The following is a 12,259-nucleotide window of genomic DNA, read 5'->3' on the forward strand; positions in this document are numbered from 1 at the left end:
CCTTCTAAATGTTAACCCAGTTTTGAATGATATATGTCAGTTAGGTATATTTCATTGCAAGTCAGAAAACCCTCTCATATGAATTAGATAAGAAGGTCATTTAGAACATTTCCAACCTTAGAGTGTTTCCAATCTAAACATTAATCAAGCATTACATGGGTTGTTACTACAGTAATCACTCTACCTTTTCTTCGTGGTAAATAGTTTTCATCAACAAAGCATATATATGTTTGTACTTTATTTTAACCATGCCTACACAACTTTATTTGGTTCTAATTTTAACATATGTTCTCAGGATATCGTCTTTTCTTGAAAAGAAGTAAAACTAATACATGGATTAAAAGAGAAAAAATACAAATGAAAATAGACATGACCACTATAGCTGACCCTTTTGGTGCCTGAGCCAGATCCCCAGTTTACTGGGCTGGTTGCCTCATATCCCAGTGCTCTGAGTGTTAGATGCTGAGAGCTCACAGTTGCCACCTTTTCTGGAGAGCAACCTTGTGCAGATCAGAAACCACCACTGGGAGGTTACCCAGCACCAACCCCACCACAATGTGTACAACACACAGCCAATACTTGACATGCAGACATCCTTCCTTAGATGGGATAAGTCTATGCTGCTTATACCCCAGAGCTCCTTCTCTGTGGGACCTCGTTGAGGCTAGACTTCAGCTGAGACCACATTCTTGCTTAGCACCTTCCCCTGCCTCTCCTGCTTCCCTCACTCCCTTTATCTTGAGTGCACATTCCTAAATATCACATGCACCTGCATCCCTGTCTCAGACTCTATTTTGATGACAACTGTATAAGTTATCTATTAGAATAGAAAGCCAGGTCCAGGGTAAGGAGAAATAAAACACAAAAATTTTAATACAGATGTGATGATTCTGGGCCACTTATATGGTTCCCAATGTCTAGGCAGCCAAGGTGAAAAGTGAAACACTTATTAATGACTTGGGTCTCATTGTCCATGATGAGATATTATATCCGTGTCTTATGAAAACAAAGCCTTTCTAGGGCTGAGTTCTAAAAGCATAAGTTTTGTTTGGGGCTCCATATAGGTAACACAAAGAAATGCAGGAGAAACAGAACACAATATCCCTACAAAAATGTTATAGTGGACTCCATGACTATTCTTTATATTAGTTCTAGATATAAGATAATGGGATAGCACCAGTTTTAGTCTAGTGAAAGCATTTTTGTGCATAGGTCAAAATAATATGACTCATACACACATCTTTTGAGTATCTGCCTTGGTAATGTTTTAAATTTCCATAGCAGCAATGTTTTACAAACTTCAGTTATCTCTAAGAATGATCAGAAAAAAATGGATTTTAAAAGGCTAATTTCTGAATCCCATCACTAGAGAATCCTGTATAGTTGGTACAGAGGAAAGCCCAGAAAACTGCACTTTCATGCATACCCCATCTGCCAGTTCTTCAAGATTTACATTTTGAGAAACTAATACAGAACATTAGGTAGAAATGGTTTCTCAAATTTTCATTTGAATCCACACTATTTTCAATAAGAATTGGATAGCAGAAATTTCATGGCGTTATTCTCTGATATTTGACCAAACTACTGGCATGTGTATTGTAAATTGGGTATGGATTGGTCAACTTTATAGATTGACTATGTAGATGATAGATATGGAATTTTGGGTGACCCCTGAGGTCGGCCAAGTTTGACATGGCTCATAGGAGGTTGGCCATGAGATGATCCTCTGTAGAGGTTGGTAGATCCTCTGTAGAACGAGAAATGAGTCCATTCACAATTCATGTAGGAATTTAAGGAATCTTCCTGATTGTTAATTTATAATTAAAAACAAACTTTTCCTCAGAGACAGTTCCACCTTCATTTTTGAGTTCCACCCTTCTGCATTCCATTGGAGATATTTTTTTTCAGGTAGAATTCTGAAAAGGCCAAGATTTGAAAAGGCAACACAAGACACACCAAAAATATTGTATGCATTGAAATGATACATCTGTTGTCCCCCCTAGAGAGACTTAAAATATTTTCTTGGCTTCAACAGAGGTTGCAAAGTGAAGCGAGCTGGGTAATCCAGTCACAAAATAGCTGAATTAGGGAGGTTCAAACATATACTGTGTTTGACGGAGAGTGATTAACAGTTAAATTCAACATACCACTTGGGAAAATATAACAATATGGCTTCTAACTAGATCAATTTCTCAACCTTTGTGCTACTGATATTTTGGACCAGATAACTCTTTGTTGTGGGGCTGTTCTACACATTGTGGCATGTTTGGCAGCATTAGTGACCTCTATCCACATTGTATATGTTATAGTAAGGAGTTCAGTAATGTCAACCAAGAAGAAATCACATACTCTAAGAAAAGAAACAGGTGAACCTTAATTAAATATATGCAGTTGAGAAATTCTAATAAACTAGGGATGCTGTAAGAGAATTGGTACAGATGGAACACTTGTTCAAACCAAAGGAATGAAACCAATGAATGAGAAGAGCTAAGTTGCCTGCAATTTCTCCTGAGTTGACTTGACCTGATTCAGTGCTAAACAGAGACTTTTTGTGATTAGATATAGATTAAGTACAATTAAAACCATTTCTGAGGGGCACCTGAGTGGCTCAGTCAGTTGGGCATCTGCCTTCACCACAGGTCATGGTCCTGGAGTCCTGGAATCTAGCCCTGTGTCAGACTCCCTGCTCAGTGGGGAGTCTACTTCTCCCTCTACTCCTCCCCCTCTGCTCGTTCTCTTGTCTTTCACTGTCTCTCTCAAATAAAATCTTTAAAAAATAATAAATAAATCCATTTTTGACATTGTGGTCTAAAATTCTTACATTGCTCATCTGTGGGCAGCCATTACAACCAAGGTAAGTGGTCAGATAGTAAGTTCCATCTGCTATGCCTGCGTAGATCTGCATTTTGGAGGCTAGTGGCCTAGGGAATAAGACTTTCTCAAAACCCCTTTACCCTGAGAGTCATGTAAATCCTCTTTGAGTCTTTCCCCCACATGAGTTCTCTAAGGAAGCCTGCTGCAGTGGTATAGTCTCCCTTGAAAAGGTCTTATCTCATCTGAATCCAAGTAGCAATTTCTTTCAGCAAAATAAGGCTCTTGGCGTTTCAGTGTAGAAATTAAAAAATACATTTCCTATTAATTTGTGAATGCTGTTCCCATGGCAAGGCTGAATTTTAAAGGCAGTTTAACATTTGCAGTTTGGTAATTTCATACAATCAGCTATGGAACATGACCAACATTACAATGAGGTATTCCAATTTTCATGAATTATTTTGGCAATAGCTCTTAGCAGAAAAATATTTAATCAGAACTTGATCATTTTCTGCCACATAAGCATAGCAATGCCCTCTGCACACTGCAGGAAATGCACCAAAGATCAAAGGCTTGGAATGCTTTTGACTTCTGCACCCTACCTTAACCAAGTATATCAGGGCTTTTTCAAAATTTCTTTAAATTGACTGCTCTGAAATTGTTACTTAACTAGGTGGATCTGATCTCTTGTTAATGTGACTGCAAATAAGCAAAGCTCTATGTCAGCTTTTCTCAAAGATATTTAGTTAAGCACTACCCATTGGTATTCTTTGGGGAAAAAAGAATGTTTTGTGGTCAAAAAATTTGCAGATCCACAGCTAACACCAGCAAGCTAAAAGCTTTGGGAAGTCTCACAGTAAAGAATCTGTATTAGTTAATTACCCCCAAATTTAGCAACTTGAAACAGACACATGTTTTTATCACAGAGTTTATAAAGATTGGGAATCTGGGAATGATTAGCTGGGTGGTCTGGCTCAGGGTCTTTCATGAGGTTACACTCAAGCTGCTGGCCAGAGCTGCAATCATATGAAGGCTTGACTGGGGCAGGGGGGAATCTATGTCAAAGATGGCTCACTTAAATGCTTGTTGGTGGGAGACCTCAGTTCCTTACCATAGACACCCCTTCACAGCACTCCCGAGTGTCCTCATAACATGGGAGCTGGCTTCCTGCAAAATGAGTGATCTGAAAAAGAGAAAGCAAGCAGGAAGCCACAGTGCTTTTTATAATCTAGCTTGCAAAGTCACACACAGTCACTTCCACATTTATTCTATTTGCTAGAAGTGAATCACTAAGTCAGGCTAACAAAGAGAGGACAACGAGGCTCTGCACTTTGAAAGGGAGCATCAAACAACATGTGGACATACTTTGAATCACCATGTATAGTCTAATCCATCATTTTCTTTATTTTACCACAGAAGTGTCTCTGATCATAATACTTATTGCTATGGTAACAATCCTACAGAGTGGAAGATAATTGGGGAAATGCTGGGGTATGGTCTTGATTTTCACTCAAGGAAATAGAGACAATGAAAACATACATAGGTTATGTATATAAATTGTTAAGTTGACAAAGTATCATCTCTGCTTTCTTTTTTTCTAAGTTGGCAAATGTATCTTGGACGTTTTTGGACAAGAGTTAACTAATAGTCCTGAAAAAAGTTATACAAGTGTTTTTTAAAAATGCGACTCATTGCATAACCCTTACAATGCTCATTCTATGTACAGTCTGTTATGATTGGAGGCACTTTTATTCTAGACAAAAGGATTTCCCCAGCTTCAATATAAAATGATAACCATTGCAGGAAGGATTAAGGATGATTATGGCCTCTGGGAGCATTTCCTTGGACACTTGTTAGGAATTTATATGTATAGGAACTTTCAAGATGGAAGGGGAAGGTATATTTATGCACAGATCAGTTAGACAGTGATACTGTCAATTAAACAAAACGAACTTTACACATTTTTAATGCAATTTTAAATCATTTGGGGTTTCAGACAGGAGTTTAAGCTTTTTAAAAATGTGAGCTAATAAAATAATTTGGGAATGAATCATTACTTTTCAGATAATTTATAATCCATTCTGTGTTTTAAAAAATGTAAATCTAGGCAGGAAACAACAAATGTTGGAGAGGATGCGGAGAAAAGGGAACCCTCTTACACTGTTGGTGGGAATGTGAACTGGTGCAGCCACTCTGGAAAACTGTGTGGAGGTTCCTCAAACAGTTAAAAATATACCTGCCCTACGACCCAGCAATTGCACTGTTGGGGATTTACCCCAAAGATACAGATGCAATGAAACGCCGGGACACCTGCACCCCGATGTTTCTAGCAGCAATGGCCACGATAGCCAAACTGTGGAAGGAGCCTCGGTGTCCAACGAAAGATGAATGGATAAAGAAGATGTGGTTTATGTATACAATGGAATATTACTCAGCTATTAGAAATGACAAATACCCACCATTTGCTTCAACGTGGATGGAACTGGAGGGTATTATGCTGAGTGAAGTAAGTCAGTCGGAGAAGGACAAACATTATATGTTCTCATTCATTTGGGGAATATAAATAATAGTGAAAGGGAATATAAGGGAAGGGAGAAGAAATGTGTGGGAAATATCAGAAAGGGAGACAGAACGTAAAGACTGCTAACTCTGGGAAACGAACTAGGGGTGGTAGAAGGGGAGGAGGGCGGGGGGTGGGAGTGAATGGGTGACGGGCACTGGGTGTTATTCTGTATGTTAGTAAATTGAACACCAATAAAAAAAAATAAAATAAAATAAAAAAAAATAAAATAAAAAATAAAAAATGTAAATCTCAGAAAAAAAGAAAATTGGTTATTAGATGTATGGGTTACATTGGTTCTTCACAAGTAAATTTCATTCTATTTACAAATTTTCATGTAATATTAATTATGGTTTTAGTGAAACAAAATCACTGTGGCAAAGGCAAGAAATCATACCTGCACCTCACTGTAGATATAAGAGTAGAAATAATGTCCTATTTTTAAGGAATATTACATATAAAAGAAAATATGCGTCTTTTCATTACTGTTTTTAAAAGGCATCTGAGTAAAAATATCTGTGTGAATTGTTATAGTTTTGCTTCTGCTGCTAGGATCATTTCTGTAGGTAAACATATTCTACTCAATCTTATTGCCCAATTGCAAAAAAGGAATTATTTACCATTCATATCCCAAGAGACTGGATTATCAGATAAGACAAAAAAAAAAACTGAACATGACAGGACTGATCCAGAGGCAGGGAAGTTTCTGGAATAGCCCAATGGGTGATGCTGACCATAAATGCAATATATAAAGGAATCTTCCTTTACCTTTTAAATGAATCTATATACATACATGTCTGACTCTGAAACTAGATTAGATGTAATCATCTCAAATAAGTTGGTATAACTATAGCATATCCATCTATTCAGAAGCCATATTTCTTTCTTTCATCAATTAAAACTAATGAGGGGAGACTTTAATTAGTGTCAGCCCTCTGAGAATGGAAAATATGAAGATTGATACAGCCTGGAATATTAGTGGTTTCAGGAGTCTCATTTGCCCCCCAAATGTTCTCCTAAAGGAACTGTCTCTTGAAACCCCATTATAAATAAAAGATATTTTCAAAAGAAATGTAAATATTACCCCAGTGCTTTTAAATTCTTCTTACTTCTGGGATATTGTCCCAAGGAAATAATTTCAGAGAGGAGTAAAAAAATTCTGTAAATACAAAGATGTTTTAGACTTGTTGATTATGTAACCAAATTCCCCAGTCATCATTAGACCCTAGCAACTACTGGGGTCACATCATTATTAAAAACTTGAATTCTTGGGGTAATTTCAATACCTCCTGGAAAATGGCCTCTCTCCAGGTATTTCCAGGAGTGTCCAGGGGTGTCTCCATGTAGCCACAAACCAGTCTCCCAGTGGGCATCACTCTTTCTTTGTGCTTCTCACCAGGGACTGCCATCTCCCATCAGTATCACCACTACTGCTCTTATGAAATCCTTCATCCACAGTTTTTCCGTTGCTGGAGCCATACCATTACTGGTGACAAAAAGAAGTATATCCCAAAGCAATTTTGCCTCATGATTTCAATAGCTTACCAAGAAATTGAAGTTTTAAATAATTCTGTTAGTTTTTACTTACAGCCCTTTGCTTCCTATATATAGAAATGAATCCATGGTCGGACCATGTATAGATTGTGAGCGGCAGCCACCATGCTGATCTCAATATCAGTATTCTTTTCTGATCCTGACATTTTATTGCTAGGCTAAAATCATCAGACTGTACGTCCTTTCTAGGCCCTCATCCAGACAGGCTTCTGTTGGACACAGAACATCAGCAGGACTACATCTATCTACCTGGATCTATCTTAAATTTCAGGTAAGGCTGAAAGTTGAATGTTTGCTACATTTCTATTTTAAAAAACTAGAAACATAGTGAGTTCTCAGAGATTACAACAGAAGATAGTCCAGTATGATGTGATTATGCTAAATATTAAAACACTGCAAATATATTGGAAATGCATAGAGGTGTATGAACTCTAATGTTACATCTAAAAATCATTTAGCAATATTTCATATACCCAGAGATTATGGTAACAAGCATATATGAAAAAGCAAGCCATGTAAAAACATACGTTGTATGTTTTTAATATACATATATATATATATATAAATTACATACTTCTAAAAATTATTAGGTGGAGCAGAAAGAAATATATATAGTAACCTACTAACACCTTAAAAGTTCATTTAAGAGTCCACTTAAGATCCCAAGAGAAAAGGAAAGCAGGAAGAAATTTTGTCAAAGCCTGGAAAATAATTCAGGTCCAGAGAATCAGGGCTGGCCAAGGTGGGAGACCTACCACACAGAGGGATGGCCCTAGGGCAGCAGGAATCTTGGCTTATGGGGGAAAACAACAGGAAATCAATAATTTGATCATAGAAGAAGAATGCCAAGGGTTCATCAGTCCCTTTTTGATTTTGCTTTGGGCTAACCCAGACTTTAATATTGGTTTCCTCCTAGAGTGTCATAACTAAATGGCCAGGGGCCTGATTCAGAAGCTAAAACAAACGTAAAATTATATCGATTTTTGTCCTTGCCCTGAACTCATTTAAACTCTCAGAGCTTCTCAGTGCTGTAATTCTTCTCCCTTTCAATATCTGTATGTTCGTTACAGCTGTACAGCATATTGCAATTATGTAATTATATTTAATAAATAACATTAGAGCAACTATAAAAGTCTGGCTTAGGTCACACTCCCTAATAAATGTTGAGATAAGAGCAACCGGTAAATCTAACAGTACACCTGGTTAACTGGAACAACTCATCTTTGCTCATTGAGCTCTAGGGTTATAAGGCTTTCTTAAATCTTTCTGAAATCTTAGGGAGAAACCTAAAGCTGATCCAAGGCTACCGAATGGAAAATTTGGCAAGCTAACAATAAGCATAGTCATGAAATGTTAGTGTCTCTATCTTACAGTGAAAGGAGTTATGCCTATTGGTATATTCTGGAATGCCCTTAGGAGCAGAGTATATGTACTCATGCCCCTCAAACCTTGTCTACAGAACAGAGTCAAAATTGACTGGATTTTCTGTGTGTAAGCCATTGATCATTGGGACTGAGATGTTTATATCTGAGGTATACAAAGATGAGAGGAAAAAGATCTTAGACAATATTGGTCTACTGATATATGGCCTGTGATGGCCTGAGATAGGAATACCTTCTTATTTCCTCAGACAGAACATATTTTTCCCTACTTGGGAATTCATATGTAATTTTTCTCATGATGTTGGTTGAATCATAGTTCTCTGAAGACAGGTACTTTATTTTTGTATTGCTTTGTCTATCCAAAATGCACAGTGACCTAAGCTGTTTACATATGGAACGTATGTTTGGGCAGGGGGGAGGAGCAGGAGGCAGGCAAGTGAGGGAATCAGAGCAAGGAAAGAGAAATTGATCTAGCGGACTTTAAAAATGATGTGGAAGGGAAGGTTATGACACAAGTTTTTTTTTTTAATTTTTGTTATACTTTAGAGGCTTTGGAAGGAGTCTGCACCAAGGCAGGTTGTCCTCAAATGCCTTTTGGGTTCAATATTTTCTTCAACGGTCCATACAAATGAGCATCAGATTCCATAGCTTAGCCTTGGTAAACCACAGCCTGGGTATGTGCAGAATCTTGCCACTCTTTACCCAGGATTATGTTCTTGTCATTCTAACAGCTACTATTATGAAAGTAATGACTCTTTAATGCCCCCCTAATGCACTAGGAGAACCATATACCAAAGTTAAATCTGTCAGACTCCACAGCAGATATGTTTCCCCTATGCGAAGCTACATCCCAGAAAGCCCTACTGCCTAGAGTCACAGGGTTCCCATAGTAAACTACAGTCACACTGGGTGTTAGCAATACTTTTTTCCTACAAAAATGCCTCAGAGGAACCATCCATGGGGAAATATAAGCTCCTTCCTGAGCCAGGATTCCTATTTTTCTACCAGACTGTAGACCTGATGTTGGAGGATATCCCTTCTAGACATATTCAACACAGATCATAGAGAAGCTTAACTGCCACTGCCTTAATCTTTCCCTAGATCAAGAAGGAGCCCAATTTTCAACCTCAGCCTTTAATTCTAGGACCATCCTTTCCTTTTTCCCTATGTCTATCACCTGTCATCAGTATGATGCTATCAGAGTAGCCACATATAGTAGTAGGCAGGGTATGCATTTGGGGACCAGCTAAGTGTGATCTCCATCCTCCTGCAAACTCACTGTCACCTTCAACCCAATTCCTCTCCCCCCCACCACCCCATAGAAATGCACTCTGGCAATGGTCCATGGGGAAGAGACATAACCTCTTCTAGACTCCAAATATATTGGAGGCCAGAGTAGATAGATCCTTGAATTTCTGGGGAAAAAAATGACTGGGCATTTTCTGCAAATTAAAAGGCTATTGAAGTAACATCTAAATTATGCAGCAGTTTCTTCTTTGCAATTGTGTGGTCCAAGATTTCTATTTCATGCAAGTAAAGGCATATTTATAAGTGGCTCAGCAAGCTGACATCTTATACAGCTTTTGATTGATGAGTATTTCTGAACACCAAAGGGTTGGAAAAGGCTTCTTACCTAGGAAGTATTTTGACTGTTTGAGGGGTTCAAATGTAAGAGTGCATCATCACGACTTTTGGACACAGAGTGGAAGTAAGAACATGTTCGGGCTCTCTGCACACAATAAACCAACTTCCAGACCTTGTAACTGGCTAAAGATGAACTCTTTTGTGGATCTAGTGAAAAAGTAATCAAGATATTCATTTGCTGAACCAGAATACATATATTGTGACTGAAATACCCGTCTTTAAACAGTGTTCATAGTGTTTATTAAATTGCATTAAATTAGGGGCCCTTTGAAAAAATTACTATTTCTTTTAATCTAGGAAATTTGTCAAATGGTAATCTTGGCTGAACATTGTCCCATTGGATATTGACACCAAAAAATGGGTACTTAGATTGAATTTGAGAATTCGTCATGGTGGAATGGAAATGGTGTCCTAATCTGGGTTCTAGCCCTAATCCTGCTCCTGCCTGACTATGTAAGCAAGCGAGAGGAACCTCATTTTTCTTATCTTACAAATACAGGGCTGCATCTGAATAATCTCTATAAGAAAACAGTTCTGGTGCTCTTAATGCCCTCTTTGGTAAACTCCTGAGTCATTAAAATCTATGTATCATGACAAGAAGTAGGAATGGAAATGTAAAAGGACCAAGGGGAGACCAATTCAGCCATCTAGACATGAACATTTGCAGGGACGCAGATCACCAGTGGAAGGAATAAGAGTATCAAAAGAGAAGGACTCAATTATTTTCATTCTCAACTTCATTTCAGGCCAACAAGGTCTTTCCATTCAAGGCTATGAGAGAAAAATCCAGACCACTCTGGTCATTAATATTTAGGACAAAAGGTGTCATGACATTTTTTTATTCTGAGTGTCATTTCATTCAGTGGAGACTGTAAACATGTTTGGCTCGTCTTACTTGTTACTTTCCTATAGAAGAGCCCCAGAAAGCATGGCGGAACACTGCCAAGTGGAATGCTTGTTCCTCTAATTTCCCATACAGTAGTTATTTATCTGTCTCCAGAGCAATTCTAAATGCAAGATCTCAGAAGTAGATTACAAATTTAGAGTCAAGAAAGACTACTGTCACTACTAGACCCAAGGAATCAGCTGGCTGTCAGGGCATATATGAGCAAGAACAAAAACAGAGGAGAAATCTTAACAATTGCTGAAAGGGGATGGAATGGCCAATTAGCCCTTCATTAATAAAATATAATTTTTCCCACGGTATAGATAGTACAGCTACATGTTATTTAATTTCTACAGTGAGGCATTTGCTTTGTGTACAGTGACTGTAACACGAAAGTTGCTTGAATTTTAAAAATTTGTATTTCCAGCAGAGACCAGTGTTAGCAATTATACTGAGGTGGGTTAACAACATTATAGAAAATGCATTTTGATTGTCATTTTCCTTGTTTTATATTCCAAAAATACTGAGCAAGCTCGCAGCAAAAGACACATAAAATAAAAAATGAGATTATAACCAACACTCAAAATCGCACAAAAAGAGTTTTCATATGAAATTGCAGACATATAAAATTTTACCCCTTTGACCAGTTGTAAGGCTTTGTAAATCAGCTGCCTGGAGACATTGGGCTGTTTTTATTTGTTTCCTTCTGTCCCCAGAGAAAAGCAGTAAGTTTTATTGGGCACTTATTATGTATAAGACATCATTGGGGTTGGGGGCAAGGAGTGTGCAGCTGGCTCAGTGGGGGGAGCTTGTGACTCTTGATCTCAGGGTTGTGAGCTTGAGCCCCACGTTGAGTGTAGAGTTTACTTAAAAATAAAATCCTTTAAGAAAAAAAAAAACCTACACACATCATCAGGGGCTTTATAAATACTGGCATTGAACCATCCCAAGAATCCAAGAAAGTGGATTTTTTACATGCAAGGAAAACTGCGTCTCTTACTTACACCAAATAGTTCATTTAAGATGATACATGTAATAACTGAGAAAACTGAAATTCTATGCCAAGGGTCCTTGAACTATAGAATGTGCTCCTTTCACCACTGCCTGCTTTCCAACCAAAATATAGAGGTTGAGAGTTGAGATAAAAATTAATTTTATACAGGACAACTCCTCATAGGCTAATAAGAATTGTATTTCTCGGGCAGCCTGGGTGGCTCAGTGGTTTGGCGCCACCTTCGGCCCCGGCCTGATCCTGGAGTCCTGGGATCGAGTTTCAAGTCGGGCTTCCAGCATGGAGCCTGCTTCTCCCTCTGCCTGTGTCTCTGCCTCTGTGTGTGTGTGTGTCTCATGAATAAATAAATACAATCTTTTTAAAAAATAAGAATTATATTTCTCAGTTTTCATTCCTCATCAATTGTATAT

Source organism: Canis lupus, chromosome 7 (assembly GCF_003254725.2).
Source record: "Canis lupus dingo isolate Sandy chromosome 7, ASM325472v2, whole genome shotgun sequence".
In the NCBI taxonomy this organism is placed as follows: Eukaryota; Metazoa; Chordata; class Mammalia; order Carnivora; family Canidae; genus Canis; species Canis lupus.